Source organism: Bacillus rossius, chromosome 5 (assembly GCF_032445375.1).
Source record: "Bacillus rossius redtenbacheri isolate Brsri chromosome 5, Brsri_v3, whole genome shotgun sequence".
Classification (NCBI taxonomy): domain Eukaryota; kingdom Metazoa; phylum Arthropoda; class Insecta; order Phasmatodea; family Bacillidae; genus Bacillus; species Bacillus rossius.
The window spans coordinates 84,010,929-84,029,588 of record NC_086333.1 but is presented as its reverse complement, the minus strand read 5'-3'; the positions used below and the strand labels follow the sequence as shown (position 1 = coordinate 84,029,588).

The following is an 18,660-nucleotide window of genomic DNA, read 5'->3' as shown; positions in this document are numbered from 1 at the left end:
TATCCCCACCAGGAGAAACAGTCGACCTCACACTCAGTCGATAGGTCGCTGGAGCCCTTTTTTTTTTCTTTCGGAGCCCTTCGGAGCACTTCGGGGTTCCCGATCCCCTCCTCCAGAGGAACAGACGACGGGACTAAAGTTTAAGTTAGCGTCCCGGCGCCATTTTCAGGGATTTTGAGGGCAGCTCTCGTCCAGCGCGCATCTTTGCAACAAGTCGCAGTAACGACCAGCAGCTATCGTGATCCGCTTTCGGCAATAATGTAGTTGTTTCTGAGCCAGGCCATGTCGCCTAGATTTTTTTTTAGTTTTTCTTAGTAGCTGCCCAAATAGTCAAGTTTAACTTTAGTTTTCTTTGGTTTTCGCCATAGCTATTTCTTCTATGGCTACCGCGAGCTCCCGTGCCGCGCATCCCCGGATCACCCCCAGGGACAGCCACTATCTACTTCACCCTGCCAGCTAAGGTAAGCTGCACTTCGTCCCACACAAACCTGTTAGGTTGCCTTTTTTTTGGGCTTAACTTCGCCCGTCATAAACTGCCTGCTAACCAAGCTAATCCAGGTGGATTATTGGTTACAGGCAGGGTTCCAGAATCCCAGAGGGTTCCAGAATCCCAGAGTACTTCAAGGACCCCAGACCAGTTCAAGATGGCGGCCCAGTTCCGGCGCCACATTTTGCACCTCAACATGTAACTCGTGAGCCTCTATAACGGAGTCTCCCTCCATCTTTCGGCACCCCTCAAAAAGAAGTGAAGAACAGTTTATAACTCCGCCAGTTTTAGGACGTTTTCCATATTATTATAAAATATTGTATTTTAAACACATATATTTGTTTTATGAGCCTGCGAGCTCAATGTTCCTAAACAGTTGAACATAGCATAGTATGAAATGGTGTTCCCCCCCCCCCCCCGGCCCCTCTTTCTTCTTTCTTTTATTCGTTAGTTACTCAATGTAATGTATCAAAAATAAGAATCTGACATTGTTAGCAGTTTTGTTTGTAATGGCTGTAATGCCGTAAGATATTTTCTAATGTAAGAAACCTATCAATGACAAGATACTAAACTACTAATCAACAGTAAAAGCCTCTAATGAAACCAAACCATACGAGTGTTTTCATTTGCTGCTACTTCAAACCACAATCCACGTAACCTTTCCTACTGTCAGGGAGGTTAATTTTAAATTGTGTTTGTAAGTGGGCTGTGCCCCTCTGGCAAGTTCTTTTAGATAATTAGCCTGACGCTTCCACCGGACATTTATTATCAATAATTATGGTTTTGTTTTGAGCACAGCACCACGGTTACAAATTGGTAGCAGAGCATGGTTACGGTTACAATGTGGTAGCAGTTTGTGTGATATGGTTACTCTTAAATTGTTAACTGTATTTTGGTTTGATTTATGAGAATGCTTTAAATTTATTTGGTATAAATATTTTTTTTGTTTGTCACTAAGATTTTCTATATATAGTATTATTGTAAGTCCTAAAACTGGCACCCAATCTGATTCACCCAAAGTGAGTTAAATTAAAATTCTCTCGTATTTTACGTCCCGCTGTGACTGTGTTTGCGCGCGGTGAGACACCGCGCGGCCCCGTCCTTCAGGCAGCGTGCTTTATCAGCGCGCGTGTCATTCTCCCTGTCATCCTCTTCACCCCTCCCCTACACGCCTCACCGGCTGGAGGAGACAAGGTCATGTCGTTGCCCCCGTGTCCGGCAGCGAAACAATGCGTTGCGGACTAGTTTGTTCCTCACGGCCGACAGTGCACTAAGTTTGTCTAAATTCCTCCCTTTATCTGTGTTTTTTTATAACACATCCGCCTGTAAACCAGGCCATCTTTGTAAAAAAAAACTCATCATAGAAGTCCTTTCGGACATCGTGGTATTTTTTTGTTTTGTCTCTCGGCGCCTTGCGCGCGCCGACATGTTATCTCTTCACCACATGGCAGGGCCGCCAACCGCGCGGAACTCTTCTCTACTCCACCCACGTAACACTTAATTTGTAAACAAACTACCCATGCTTTGTATGTCCTAATAATATAATTTTTATGTCACAAAACAAGCACTATAAATAATCTATACTGCATTAATTTTAGCAGCAAAGTATTTTCTTAATCTAAGGAAACGTAAAATATAACATAACATATTTATATAACTTATAATAATATAAAAAATACAAATAATATAATATAAACCTTTTGTTTTAGCTAATGTTAAGAAACTTCCATTGTTTACTATTTCTAAGTATCTTAAAATTAACGATTAAGTATTTTAATAATACATAAAATAAATCTAAAAAAGGGTCCATTCATTAAGTAACATAAAATAAGAATATGCTCATAAGTAATTTTAACAAGTACTCTAATCCTATTGCATCGTTCACAAGCAAAGTGAATATACTTCGACGTACCATTTCATTGTGTCACCATACACACCCATGTGCCTAGCTTTTGTTTAGATTTATTTCGTGATCACCCAACGAGAGGTGCAATCACTCATGCCTTTAAGGAAAGGTTACTGAATTAAATTGTTTATATACACGGGTTGAATCCCCAATACTTTTACGCTAGCCATGAGGTGAAGAATTTATTGTAAGATAGAGTACTAAACTTTTTTAACGTCGAGTTTTCTATAAACAATTTACCAATTATTCTAAGAATACTAAGTAAAGGATAAATAATATTTTTGTAATTATGAATTTTGAGTAAACAATTTATTAACTTTTATATTTTTTTGGATCGGTGTTAATTTCCTTTATAAGGTGGTGTACAGCTATGTATTTTAAACATCTAAATTTTTTCATTATCCATTTTTCATCCAAATTCGTTGATCTTTCGGGTTTCGAACCCGAGCTAACTCAGGGGTGAAATTCCCTCGTAGGTCTCTCTGCTTCAGCCTGATGGTCTGATCAACCGTCAGAGCTTGAACATATTGAGCCTATGTGAGTTAATAAATGTAGGTATCCGGGACAGAGGTGTACTTCGCTTTTTAAGCAAGTCATAAATTCATATCATTTCGTCTGATCCATCGTCAGATTGTGCAGAGCTATGACTCAATGCCTTCGACTTCTTATGGACAGCGAAACAATTATGTACAGGGGTTATATTCCCAAATTTAGTTTGTAAGTTACGGGTTACCATACCCATTTACAGGGGTTACAATCCCCATTAGTCACTGAGTGCCCAAGGACGCATTTCCCTTGTTTCGGCCTCAGTGCTTTTCGGCCTCCCTCATAGCGCCCATTTTGTGTTCCTACACGATATCCAATATCTGAGATCAACGGGATGAATTTCATTTCATAATATAGCAAAGACATAAATAGTTGTAAGCTTACAGGTACTTTAAATTTAAGCTTTGAATTTAATATTTTTTATTTATTAAATGATTTTAAGGATTTATTTTAAATAATTCAAACCAGGTTTAAATGGACCCTATTTAATTATTAACCTTGTGTTTGACTTATAAAGTATTACAGTCAAAGGTCATGTAATTAATTCTGCTTTATTACAAGTAGTAGGGCAACAGGCATCCTTTTTTTTTGCTCAATAATAATAATATAATCACGCATATAAAAATAAGCATTCCCCAGAAATTAAGCAGCTACGAGGTGACTAGTCTCATTTTAATATTTAAGGTAATCACCGAGAGTACTGAAATACTTTCAACCCCCAACGAGAGGTCCACTAAATTAATTTGGATATGTTTAAGCATCCCTTTTCTAGGCTAGCACAAGCTAGGTAATTTAAGATAATTTAATTTTTAATTTTTACATACGTAAGTTCAGTCTTTAACAAGCTACTTGACGTAAATAGTTTTAATGTTTTTTTTACTCAGAAATACCTCTCTGATATTTTTTGAATCTTCATGAAGTTTGTTCCACGATTTTATATATTTAATTTCTGATTACGTTCCTTTTTTTTTAATAATAACCATAATTCGTAAAGTAAGCAAGACTAATGTTTTGTAGTGTTTTTTTGAACTGATTTTGCGTTAATACTTGTACATGTTTATTTCTTTATTTTCCCTTGCACGTAAATGTGATGTACAGTGACGTACATAGAGTCTGAGCACTGAAGCTGTCACATCTAGCCATTTTTCTTTTTTCTTTTGCATTCTACCCCAAAGTTGGATTTCTTTTACATCGTTATCGATGAGATTGTTTATTTAAGTAAGAGCGACGTGACTTCCAGACGGCAAACTGGTTTCTTTTATGTGTTTTTCTAAAATAGGAGCTAGGTCAAGCTAGCCAACGAGCGGCGCAAAAGTTAGGGTCCTCTGAGCCAACGAGCCATGACCAAGGTCCTCTGAGTGAAATATCTCATGACCATTTTCGAGTGTTCTTTGGGTTACATTCCCACCACTCATCTTTGGACGGCCTATGTTCAAACCCCCTCTCAGGCAGTGCGAAGTCTATCAGCAGTCATGGAAGATCTAACCGCTCCATTATAATTTATCCCTTTTTGATTTATAATTGTTGGTTTATTGAATTTTACATTTCTTTAAATAATTTAAATTTGAGTGCGAAGAGTCGTTAATTTGTCGTTTTTTTTCAGAATACTTTAAATAATAAATATTAGTTAATAATAATAAACATCAGAGTGGTATGCGCTGAAATTTCTTAATTTGTCGAATATTTAATATTTTTAAATTCATTCTTTCCTACGGATTGTTGATCTGTTGAGGTTTTTCATCCCCAATCATTTAAAATTCCACCAAGGGAATTCCACCCTTAGGTCCTGTGTCACTCCGGGACTGAGGCTCTGTTTCGCCTTCGGGCAAGCAGCAAATTTGACTGTCTTCTCCATCGCCTGACTGTGCAGGGCTAAGTCCCAATGCCTTCGGCTTCTTATGGAAAGACTATTGTACAGGGGTTTACATGCCCACTTTCATTATTTTCAGGGGTACACAAATCCCCACCTTCATAACTGGCACCCGACTGACCAAGTTCCGGTTCCGGCCCAGTGTTTTAGGCCCGCCTCACAGAGCCCATATTTAGAGTTTTTGTCACGTGACACCATTCCCAACATCTGAGATCAACTTTCCTCATGACATCATTCACCGTTAAGGGTAATTTAAATAATTATATACACCTTCCATTTTATCAAAATATTTTTTTATAAGTAGTAAGATACAGGCGAACCTGGTACTAGTTTTACTAAGAAGTGTAAGTTTATTTTTTTCCCTATATGCTCCGCATTCAAGCGGGGGAGTATGTGCCGAATCAGTGCTACTTTAGGCACGATTTTTTTTATTTTTTTGGTTTTACAAAATTTTAAATTTTTTTATAACTTTAATTTTACGCTTTCGCCCCATCCAAACTTGTTCGGTCAAGTGTACCGGCAGGTTACCTTGTTGAGCAGCATAGTGCTCTCACCACCGTTTCCCACCAAATTTGCTGGGTCTAGCCGACTACAGGACTATCATCAGCAACGGTATCCACTGGCCGTCGCGTTTCGTCACGAGTTTAGCGCTACGCGTGACGAAAGTAGCCGCCCTAAGCTTCCCATGGTCACCCCCACCCCTTCTCGGAGGTGTGCTGAAGTTTGCGGTATCTAACACGTTTTGGTGTCCTTTTTTCAAGTTCCGCCGCACGTCCCGACGTCTGGCCGGCGAATTCTCCCAGGGCAGGTCATTCACCGGACATACCCCCCACCCCATCCTGGTCCACAGCGGTCATCGGCCAGCCGCGGCAATGTCCCCTCTCAAGGCCAAAATCCCCCCCCCCCACTTGCAAAATGGCGGCCATCAAGTGCCGCGATGGTCTCTGCGAGACTCCGACCTGCATGCCTACACCATCTATCGACGAAAGGACGAACCAGCTGAGAGCGAGAGCACACTACTGACCACCCTATCCCCACCAGGAGAAACAGTCGACCTCACACTCAGTCGATAGGTCGCTGGAGCCCTTTTTTTTTTCTTTCGGAGCCCTTCGGAGCACTTCGGGGTTCCCGATCCCCTCCTCCAGAGGAACAGACGACGGGACTAAAGTTTAAGTTAGCGTCCCGGCGCCATTTTCAGGGATTTTGAGGGCAGCTCTCGTCCAGCGCGCATCTTTGCAACAAGTCGCAGTAACGACCAGCAGCTATCGTGATCCGCTTTCGGCAATAATGTAGTTGTTTCTGAGCCAGGCCATGTCGCCTAGATTTTTTTTTAGTTTTTCTTAGTAGCTGCCCAAATAGTCAAGTTTAACTTTAGTTTTCTTTGGTTTTCGCCATAGCTATTTCTTCTATGGCTACCGCGAGCTCCCGTGCCGCGCATCCCCGGATCACCCCCAGGGACAGCCACTATCTACTTCACCCTGCCAGCTAAGGTAAGCTGCACTTCGTCCCACACAAACCTGTTAGGTTGCCTTTTTTTTGGGCTTAACTTCGCCCGTCATAAACTGCCTGCTAACCAAGCTAATCCAGGTGGATTATTGGTTACAGGCAGGGTTCCAGAATCCCAGAGGGTTCCAGAATCCCAGAGTACTTCAAGGACCCCAGACCAGTTCAAGATGGCGGCCCAGTTCCGGCGCCACATTTTGCACCTCAACATGTAACTCGTGAGCCTCTATAACGGAGTCTCCCTCCATCTTTCGGCACCCCTCAAAAAGAAGTGAAGAACAGTTTATAACTCCGCCAGTTTTAGGACGTTTTCCATATTATTATAAAATATTGTATTTTAAACACATATATTTGTTTTATGAGCCTGCGAGCTCAATGTTCCTAAACAGTTGAACATAGCATAGTATGAAATGGTGTTCCCCCCCCCCCCCGGCCCCTCTTTCTTCTTTCTTTTATTCGTTAGTTACTCAATGTAATGTATCAAAAATAAGAATCTGACATTGTTAGCAGTTTTGTTTGTAATGGCTGTAATGCCGTAAGATATTTTCTAATGTAAGAAACCTATCAATGACAAGATACTAAACTACTAATCAACAGTAAAAGCCTCTAATGAAACCAAACCATACGAGTGTTTTCATTTGCTGCTACTTCAAACCACAATCCACGTAACCTTTCCTACTGTCAGGGAGGTTAATTTTAAATTGTGTTTGTAAGTGGGCTGTGCCCCTCTGGCAAGTTCTTTTAGATAATTAGCCTGACGCTTCCACCGGACATTTATTATCAATAATTATGGTTTTGTTTTGAGCACAGCACCACGGTTACAGAACCATCGCTACTACGATCTCCAGGTTGGAAAACATACGCCTTTAACCGCACGGCCATCGAGACATTTACCAGACCGAGAATTAAATAAGGTATATTATAAAAATAACATGAATATTCGGACTTGTAATTTTTTTTTTAATTTGAAGTAATAATATCATCACCTGTTCGAGACAGAACCACTGCCTTGTATTAAGACGTAACTGTTGCAATGATCGTTACGGTCGCCATCTTGAAAATCTATAATTTTTATGCTACAAATTCCGAAAAAATTTCAAAAAATATTTTAAAAATTGCCTACTTCAAATTTTTAGTTATTTAAACGATTTCGGTCCTCGGTTCGATTACCGGCGATGGTGAACCAGTAATTTATTAATATATTTAAAAAATTCTCAATAAAAAGTATTAAAAACATCTTACAACACACCCGACATTTTGAATTGTCACCACTGTATCATTTATCGTTACAGACACCATCTTGAAAATCTTTATTTATTATCCGATTTTAATGAAAAAAATTCCAAAAATTCATAAAATAAATTTTTAATCAATATACTGATTGATTCGATCTATTCCTGTCCTTGGTTCGATCCCTGGGCGATACAAAACAACTTTAATTTAAAAAAATACCACAAAAGTGACAGGTTCGAGAAATAAAACACCGCAAGTTCTTCAAAAAAAAATTCTACACCACTAAAAGTACAACAAAAACACAGACAAATTACTAAAGTCTTGTGGATTTCTCGATTTCTGCATCTGCCACCCACGTATTAAAGCGAGGTGGAAAGCCCCACCACTTGACGTAGGATCGTCCATTTCTACGTTTTATAATCTTCTCCACCAAGTACGTATCGGGATACAACGTAGGCTGAATCTCTTCGGCATAGAAGCCGCCATGGATAGGTTTGTGGCCCAAATCTTCGAGGTAGTAGGTCCTAGGCTCCGATTCACGAACATGTGTTACATGAAAAAGTTTAGGACTCCAGTTCGCAGTGAAACCTTTCTCGAAGATACCTTTCTGTTTGGAGATTCGCACAATGTCACCGACGTTAGCTTTAAGCTTTCGTGGATCTTTCTTCTTCGTGTTGGAAAACACTGTTCGAAGTAGGCGATTGTCCTTTACGTCCTTTGGCTTCATTTTCGTGGTAGAATGCACTGCGGAATTATACTCGCTTATTAGTTTCGGCAAGATGTCAAGCCACTTGTAATTTCCGTTAGCCGTGAACTGTCGCAACATCTTGTAACGCAAAGTTCTGTTAATCCTTTCGACAACGGAGGCTTTGACGTTACTAAATGTAGAGTAGTGTTTGATGCCATACTTATTCATCAAAGCCTTGAAGGTTGTATTGTAGAATTCTTTCCCGAGGTCCGTTTGCAGGTGTGATGGTACACATCCTTCCCGCAAAATATTGTCCATGGCCTTGGCTACTTCAGTTGCAGTCTTTGATATTACATGTCTAGCCCAAGCGAACTTGTTATAAACATAGATGAGTGTCAACATGTACTTGAAACCTTTATTCAATCGGGAATATGGTATTATCTCAACAAGGTCCGCCTGGAATAAATAATCAATTCCACGAACTATAACCTTGCGACGAAGGTATTTTCGTCTAGCAGGAGCATGAAGTTCGCGAGAGATTCCGGTTCGACTCATTGTATGTAGCCGGCTTCCCTCAGTTCTTCAAGTATGGAGACTATTTCGTTGATGTGCGAATAGTTTCCTACACTAAGCGAAGCATGTAGAATTCTGAGGCGATCAACTAATTCATTGGGGTCGTCCCAATAGTCAAATATTTGATCACTTTCTAGCTTTTTTGAACCTTCACCCATGTATTGTTAGTTCACTGAAGAGATTAGCGAGAATGTCGATTTTTTCATGATCTTCGTTTTTACACACACACACATATATATATAGACACACACACACTTGTTATTTGTATGCAGCTTTTTTTCATCCTGTGAAAATTTCGTCGCATGACGCGGGCGCATCGTAGAAATTCACTCTCATCATTTTTCATAACGCACCTAAAGAATTATAACTTCAAAAAAACAGAAAACTGTGGTCAGCTTTATTGTATAGCAGTGATTATTATTTTATTTATATAGATGACGAGTGTTGCGTCACGGCAGGAGCGGGTGGCTCGCGGCGCCCCTGGCGGACCAAGTTTGCAGCGGGGGGAGGGAGGGTCGTGTAGCTGCAGGGACTCGTCATGCGAGCTCACGCCAGCAGGTGCCAGCACTGCGCACCCACACACCGCGCTGAGGCACTGGGGCAGGTCACGACATGCCCGCCGCTCCTCGAGTTATGCCCTCCAGACACACAGGCGCTCCGCACAACTTGGTATCGCGCATCTGCAAGACACCGCCTGCCCCTGCTCGCCGCGAGGCAAGTTCCATCCTGCAGCCGGCGACACGCAGGTCTCCCTTCACTGCCCAAGTCTGCCACCTCGAGACTGCGTGTGCGGCGGGGATGCACTTTTGGAACACTGCATCGCACCACAACCACAACCACTTTTTTTAGAGACGATAAATATTTCAAAGCATTTTTTGTTTAAGTTTTCATTCTTTAAGCGTGTTATGCAAAAAAAAAGTTAAGAGAGAATTTTTACAATGCGCGCGCACCACTCAACGATCTTCCACTTTACCTGCTGTTTGGTTTCAAATTGTTTCAATTGATAAGATTTTTTTTTTAGAATTTTTAGGATTTTGGAGAGGGGACGTACATATCCCCCCCACCCCACCCTCTTCCCTTTGAATACGCCCTTGGTTGTCTCTACAATCCAATAGATAGCATAACAGGTGTCTGATTACTTACCCTAGATAAATACATGGAGAAGATGGCGGACCCACGTGTATGAACATAAACCCATATACAGTCACTTTTATGCAACTTAGGGCACATGCCATACGTGTTAGTGTACCAAATGGAACTTCATGATAGTGAGCTGGTTTTTAATAAATTGAATGTTTTTAATAAAACATTTGTTATATTGAAAAAAAAATCATAGCACACTTTTTATATATATGTAAGGCGAAACCTCGGTTTTATAAACCCATTTTAATTATTGTTTTTCAATATTTATCCATTATTTACATTATTTATTTCATTTATAATTTTACCATGCCTACCAACAGTTGAACTTATAAGGTAGGTAGATACAACATATACACAATCAAAAAAATACAAACAATCAAAGAAGCAAACTAGACATCATCATCAATATCATCATTAATTGCTTCCAGCCTATTGCCGGGTCAGCAAAGTACAATGCCTCCCATCTTCCTCTGTCCTTCCACCATTCCTCATTCTTCACTTTATTCCAATATTTTCATATCTCCAGCACTCCTTTAACAGTATGCTCTTCCCATCTGCTCCTTGGTCTTTCTTGGGGTCTTCTTCCTGTGTCCTAGGCAGCCTCTCTTTTCCCATTCTCTTGACATGGCCATACCATCTCATACTGCACTCCTGCCCTTGCTTGCACTATCTGCTTCCTGATCCTGTCTCGCCTCGTGACAGCCAACACACTCCTCATAAGCTTCACTCCTATTGCTCTGATCTCCCCAGCATCCCTCTTGTCTGCGGTCCAAGTCTCTGCTCCACGAGTGACCATGGGCTCATGGTGGGCATTGTACAACACTCGTTCGCACCTCTTACGTACATATGGTTTCTCTTAAGTCCGTTATTGTTCCTCTTGTTAGTTCTCGAGGAACAGACAAAGCTATTTGCTGTAGTGATTGATAGGTAGGGACACCTGTATTTCGCGAATACGTTTCGTGTCAAGGTATTTCACAAAATACTGTAGCTTTTCTCCTGTGGTTATTGGCTGAGGTCGGTGAGAGGTGTCGTCCCGCTCTTGACGGGGCCAATGAGATGTGGTCACCGTACTGATGCACCCTCACAATTTGCCATGACTCTTAGAAAAAGCTACAGTGTTTTGTGAAATACCTTGACACGAAATGAAATCGCGAAATACAGGTGTCCCTATTGATGGGATACTTCTCATCAGGCGCCTGAAGAAGCGAGCCCCCGCCGCGTCGCTGCAGCCCGCCGGTTGGTGCAGCTGCAGTCACGCAGCGGGGGGGGGGGGGAGGGGAGGGAGGGGGAGGCACCCCCCCCCCCGGCCCGTGGCGGCCATAAGACGAGCTTGTTTATGGGCGGGCCGCATGATATGAGGAGCAGAGCCGGCGGCAAGAGGCAGTGCGAGCAGACCTGCGACCCCGAGCAGACCTGGCGACCCCTGGCAGGTAGGCAGCACCGCGCGGTCCCAGGCCACAGCTCGTCGGCTGATCTAGCTCTTGATTCGCCAGGCCTAGTTCCTACGAGTACGAGCACAATCTGAGTCGAGATCCCAGAAGACTATTTTCTGAACCAAATGTTAACAATGGGAGCATGTACCAACAATTTATACAATCTAACTATAACTATTTTCATTAATAATATTTATCTTCATCTTGTGAAAGTACATTAATGCATATATTCAGTCCTGATGCCACACTAACATTTAACATTTCACCACACAATCGTTGAATTTATTTTCCCAACATTTATTTTCTTAACAAAATGTTGAATACCGTCTTATTTTATTCTATTCTCACAACTCTTCACAGACAAACGTTTTATAAATAACATATAATCCTTTCTCTATACACAATTTACATTACAAAAAAAAACACAAGAAGTAAGTAATAAAAGTAATATTTCTTCTGTACTTTCAAACTGTGTTTTTTTATTCATCGCTTTGTCTGTTGTTGAGGTTTCTCTAACACATCAGAGTTAACCAGTAATGGCGTGTATTATCAAATAAATCTTCCCCAATGCAAGGAAACTGCACAGATGCGCACCTGACATCTGTGTTGGCGTGTGAAGGCGTCACCTCCACGGGTCTGGCGGTGTGACTCGCCAAGGTCTCATCCCTTACCTGAGCTGGTTCAGTTCAGGAGCAGGTAGTTTTCACCAACAATCCGAGCGTCCACTAGACTGCAACAATGTATGCCCGCACCAGCAGCTCTGTCCTTGCGATCGGCGGACATCTGTTTACGAAGCCATAGACTTGTTTGGCTCGACAGAATACACGTCATTGAAATATAATCGACCAGTCATCAAACACAGTCTTTTATTTTGTGTTTTAACACTTTACTAGTCTTGAAATATTTTCCCGAAAAATCGCTTCTGCTAGAACTTCTGCCTGCTGACTTATGACAATTATTGGCTGACTTCAACTGAGGCGGAGCTGTGAGACAATATTTGGTCCGTTTTAGGACCATCCGTTTGCCAAACTATGTGTTTAACGTTCGTTTCACCAAGTAGGTTGTTCTTCTTAGAATAGTCTGCTCAATCTAGAAAAGTTCAAAAATTAATAATTTTATTCGTACCTAAAATAATATTTAAAAAAACACGATGTATCCGGCCAAATAATGTATCGTACGAACTTTTCACTAAGAAGGCTTTTCATCTTATAATCCTAATCTGTATCTGATGGCCTCGAAACCTGAGATTTTTTTGGTACCGAAAATAATTTGTATACACTGTTGTATTTGGCTACGAGACTGTACTACATGATTATATAAATGTACTCTAAGATGGAAAACTGGTTCATTGCCTAAAGCACGTGTAAGATTCCATCCCTCCTTGGAGCCCGAGGTCTTGTTTCTAGAAGCGTCCAGAGAACCATGGTACAGCTACTCAGTTGTTTGCAGCGTAGCCTGGTGGTGAGATGCAGGGTGCCTGATCATCGCTTTTCGTATTTGAATGTTATTATTTTTACAATGAAAATCGTTGTAACTGGCGTAAAGAGATCCTTCATACCGGCATAGAATCATAAGAACAGCAGAGGTACAAGCAAAGCCCAACAATAAATTTTACTATCACGTAAGGGATCTTTCGATGTTTCAGTGTTTCTTGTTCGTTCTTTACTATTGTTGCAATTTGCTTGTATTTGGTTGGTTGGGTGGTGGTCACCGCAAGCACGTGGCACGCTCACCTCACTTGTGTGCCTACCCGACTGTGCCTGCCCGCTCTAGGCACGTCGAGAGGGAGGGTCCGTGTACTTGCAGCGGCCATTTTCTCCTCGTCCACCGCTCGGGCCCTCAGCTGCTGGTGTTCACTAACAAGCAACAAGTAACCATGCTTAGAGACCGGAAAATTCGCGCTTTCGATGACCTCTAGGATAGACTCCACAATCTCCAACACACTCAGGCAAATGCCACCTGCTCATTGGCTACTGACTCGTGACACGTGTCAACTGGGACGCTTGCGATTAGATACTTTTTTGGTTGAAGGTTTTCCATTGGCTCAAAATGCTTCAGATAAACTGTAAGCCAATCGCAGAAGCAATATAAAGGTACAGTTGTTTGGATTCTAGCATATCGTGAAATGAATACGCGAATTTTTCCGTTCTCTAACCATGCCACGTCACGTAGGGAGGACTGGACGATGAGGGAGAGGGGAGGCACCGTCGCCATTGGCGCGCCTGTTGTGGTGGGGAGGGGTTAGGGGGGTAGCTCAAGCAAGCCCCGGAGAAGAAGCGATACTCGACCTGAACCGCCAGAGTGAGTAGGGGGAGCGCGGTGGTTCTGCCCCAGGCTCGGGTGGTGCGTGGCTGGTTGCGTCGGCCAGGGGCGGTATCTGGCTGTCCAGCTGGCCTCTCTCATGGCTCCAAGGTCACGGCAGCCTCACTCGCGCCCGGTCGATACACGCGCCTCTCCCCCTCTCCCCCTCTCGTCCACCTGCCAAGGTCAGCACTCCGCCAGTGCTATCCGGGTTCAACGCCTGGCGAGACCGAACATGGATTGTTAGTGAGAAGGAAATGATGCGGAGATTATTGTTGTCAAAGGGATTTTCTCGGAGTACTCCTCTTTTTTTTTAACCCCCAATGCATTCCATCGGTGATCCATTCACATCACATCCCCGCTCGTGATCTCAAATGACTTCGATGTTGGGTGAGAAGTTATCGTGATTTATTCCTGCAGGTATGAGCGCGAGTGGAGTTGTTTCAGGAATATCGAGCATAACATTTCGTCATCATCAAGGTAATTTCCGACTCAGGCATTAATTTTCTCACCTTTTTTTGAAGTATTTGCTAGTAAAAAAATTATCACACTCATTTCTGCATTATATAGAAGCCATCTGTTCTGTAGCTGGGGATATGAGTAAGAAATTCACCATAAATCCTTTCCCTTTGTGTATATTTTCTTTAATAGAAAAAAAATTGAAGAATCAAGAAGTATTTGCTAGTAAAAAAATTATCACACTCATTTCTGCATTATATAGAAGCCATCTGTTCTGTAGCTGGGGATATGAGTAAGAAATTCACCATAAATCCTTTCCCTTTGTGTATATTTTCTTTAATAGAAAAAAAATTGAAGAATCAATGTAATCAGATCCAAATTCAATTATTTCTTTTCGCCCTAAAACTGTTTACTATAGTAAGATAATTTTGTTTTTCTATAATTGATTTCAAGTTCCTTGACTGGCTCAAACAGTCAAATCAGTTCCATGTTCCACATACTAAAATATTTTTTTGTTGTTGAACACAGTGCACACTTAATTGTTTGAATTTATTTTATTAAGAAATAGAGCATTTTTATTACTATGTCAGGTTGCTAAAATTCCCCCCAAATTTCAACCCAAAATATTAGATTTTTTTTGATGATTCTATCGTCTATGGAGGTTAACTGCACTGTACCTGTTAAGTCTTAGTTTGTTGTGTGTGAACTACATGAATCATCTTGCAAGCACTTCCCTGCTTGGGAAAATCTCTTTTTAGGATCTTTGCTACAGAGGGTAAAATGTTTTGTTCAATCAAAATATGCAATTCTATCGACTCAACTCTGAAAGAGCTTTGTTAAAAGGCAATGAGCTCAAGAGAGGACATGTTATAGTAATCATCACAACATTAAATTTTAAAAAACACTTTACACAGAAAAAATAAAAAACATATTGGAAATTTTACTATGTCTTTAGGACTCCATAAAAATGTAATTTAGGTTTAATCTACATATTAGTAAATTTTAAGGTAAAGTGTTAATTTTTGTTTATTATGGCAGGACCCCCAAACAAATGGTTTTCGAAATTCATCCAAAATTAATTATAAACACATGAATAAGTTTTTAGCCATAGGAAATGCTGAACAATTATTGCCACGAATATAGCTAGATGTGTGTGATGCGAAAGCGAACACATCTACCACAGATCCAGATGTCCAATGAATTGTTGTCGTGCGTATCGAAGGATGTGTGTGATCTATTAGAGAACACATCTATCAAAAAACCAGACATCTAAGTCAATCATATCGCAATATTATTTTGCATGTATCGCTATATGTATTTGATTCATTAGCGAACACATATACCAAATATCCAGATGTTTAAGTCAAACAGAACGCAAATTAATTCCCACATGCATCGCTGGATGTGTGTGTTCCATTAGCTACCAAAGATCCAAACATTCAAGTGATTCTAAACGTGAATTATTGCAACGTGTAACTCTGGATGTTTGTGATTCATTAGCGAACACATCTACCAAATATGCAGACATCTAAGTGAATGTTACTTGGCAGAGAAACATACCTATAAAAGAGAGACTGCCTGTTATCTTGAGATTGTAAATGTAGGAGGTATTGTTGTGGTTGCAGACGGATAACGAAGCAGGCAGTGAGGCCACCAGATCGTCCAGGAAGTTTGAGATCCTCGCCAGAACCCTCGCGGCAGCCAAGACTCACGCTGCTAGCAGGCACATAGGTCAGTGCTCAGTTCATTCTGCTCTGTAGGTAGACACACAATCTCATGCTGTTAGCAGGCACAAAGGGAGCATCCAACTTACTGGTTAGCCGAGTCCTGGTTGCGTATGCGGCGTATCCGCATCCACGCCCATGGGGGCCCCAGCCTTAAAAACCCTTCTGAGGCGTGAAGGCTGGGTTATCAACTTGGAGGAGAGATCCTCAAAACTTGTTAGCAGGCACATAGGTCAGTGCTAAGTTCATTTGTTTTATAGTTAGACTTCTTGGTCGTCTGCATGCTGGCATCTTTCACATGTATTATTTATATAATGATATAAAGAGATGATAATCTCTATTATTTGTGGTTAAACTATGTCCTTTGCAGAATAGTAAAGGGTCTTCATAAAATACCTTTTTGAATATGGAGGTTTGAGTTAAGTTGGTACATACTATAATTGTTAGCAATTCTGTTTACCATCTTAATAAAAAGTGCCACATTCACCTGTCCAATACTTGGCTAGTTCTGGAAGCAAATACTGAAAAACACACTGACCTGTGTTTATTTCATCTTATATGGTTATACACGAGACTGCAGAGTGCTTGCTTACAGGTATGTATTGTTCATTTTATGCATTAGGTAATTAATATAAATGCTTAAACCAAACATGTAGCAGTGTATGCAAGTAATAAATAATGCCAATAAAAATATATGTGTTGAAATATAACTGACGTATACAGCATTCATGGTGTTAAACAATGGATATTCCAGTCAGAGCCAAAGATATGAAAGTCACATAGAATTGACACAACATGGTTTACCTGTATACTAAATGGCTGCAAACAGCTTAGGAGTGGACTGTTTGCACCACAGTGAGTACTGTTCCTCGCTAGTTCTGGGATGTATGGCAGGCCGTGGCCATGTACTGATGTGTTTTGTACAAATTCCGGAACTTGCTACCAGTGCTACAGATGTCGATTCATTTGCCATTTCGGTATTCTAAGAATTTTTTTATGGTAGGGAAACAGGTGTGTGGATGAGCTGAGTTCCCACGGGAGAGTGAGTTAACTGCTCGGCCGATGTCATTCGCTGCCGCAGTGTGAAGCTGCTGATGGGGTATCGACCCAGAGGCCATGGTACCAGTTGGTGGTCCTTGATTAGCACCACGTCTCTCTCGCACTGTAGTGATTGATGGCACGAGGGCAGTTTTCCTCGTGTCTTGATTTGCTTCCCGGACATGTGCCGGTACAGACACCTGCCCAGCTGCCCAGCCGCGGAGTGACAGCTGGTGTCAGGGCCGTGTCGAAGAGCAGGGCCTGACAGGAACACTGCTGCCAGATAATCCCGAGTTACCCAGTTCTCCGCTCCTGCCTTTCACTTCTTACCTTCCTGGTACAAACACACGACATAACTTTGTTTACTTTATATTTTGTTTTTGTGACGTGATAAACGTCTTATAAATCGATGAACGCCGGCTGCACGCACGAAAAATATTCACGTTCCACCAGAGCCGAGCGTGCAAGAACCGGCCAACCACCGTGCGAGAAAATCTTCTATAATATCAAACAGGTTAAGGCGGACTTTTAAACTAATTGTTCGTGATTATATTTAAACAAATTATTTCAATTAAATTTGCAAAAACTGTAAATAATATTTGAAAATTAAAAAAAGTATGCAAATTTTCATCAATGTTTTCTTATGACGTTATCGCATAAAATTATCGTCCGTAAACAGACTTTACAGACAATCCCCTTTTTTTCTTCATGTTTGTATTCAGCATTTATCCGAATGTGTAATTTGTAATAATTAGAAACAACAAGATCTGAGAGGGAAGAAGTGTCGATGAAATACAACATTTTGTATTTTCATAACTTGATAGATAAAATTGTATTTGAGCTTTGAAATAAAGCAAAATTGCTATAACTCTATTCCTCGATCACATGATTAAATATCTGTACCCTGAAGGTAAAGGAAAATATATTAATTTGTTTATAAAATAGAATTAGCATAATATTAATTATTCTAAATATTATTTTGAAAATAACATTTTCCCCGATTAAATAATACTAAGAATAAAAAGTCATAGTCTCACAAAGAAATTCCTATTACTAGCGAAGAATCCTAAAAATAAAGTTAAACAATCGACAACTGGTGCTCCTGAAAAATAATCATTGTTTCTGACGGAGTCATAAAGTGGCATACAAGTGGGAGTCCTCCTTTCTCGAAAAAAATAATTCAATGTGGGTTTGTTTTAGTGGTCCTATTAATTTGGACATGCATAAAGGCAGCATATTTTTTCCAACTGAAGAGGTTATCATGGAGTGGTCTTAAAAGTTCTCAACCACACGTGTACAATCGGCGAAGTCACGTCTCCACTGTCCGCGCGTGGCGGGGGCTCGTGGAGGGGGCGGGGTGTCCGAGTGTGGCGCCGCCGGTGACGAGGTAATGAAGTGCCCGCCCTCGCAGCTCGGAGAACAGGTGATAGGGCCCTCATCGATCCTCGCCAGGTGCCAGGCGAGTTCATTCAACGCGGGAAGTGCCTCGAGCATCGACTATAGGGGCGTGGCCTGGTGATGAGGGCGTGGCCAAGAGGGCCGAGCACTCCGCCCAGCCAGTGACCGCCGCCAGTAGCCCCTGAGTCTGCCTGCCGTCGAGCAGCACAGCCTCCATGTTGCCAACACAAGTCTCGCCGACCGAGGCCGGGTCGCTCGCTTCTTCTTTTGATTTATTACTGACTCCGGTTCCTTTACAAATTTTAAATCGTGGAAGTGCTTCGAAAAGTGAAATTTTATTGTAGGTTTGCTAAGACTG

The 18,660-nt window shown here is 41.4% G+C and overlaps 1 protein-coding gene across 1 annotated transcript in view; it reads left to right on the top strand.

Moving 5' to 3' along the window:
* The window catches only part of LOC134532165 (inactive ubiquitin carboxyl-terminal hydrolase MINDY-4B), a 54,428-nt gene that overhangs the window by 10,317 nt on the left and 25,451 nt on the right, over positions 1-18,660 (top strand). The window contains exon 2 of the mRNA XM_063368541.1: positions 15,768-15,873. The gene's annotated coding sequence lies outside the window, so the exon portion shown is untranslated. The remainder of the gene's footprint in view (positions 1-15,767; positions 15,874-18,660) is intronic.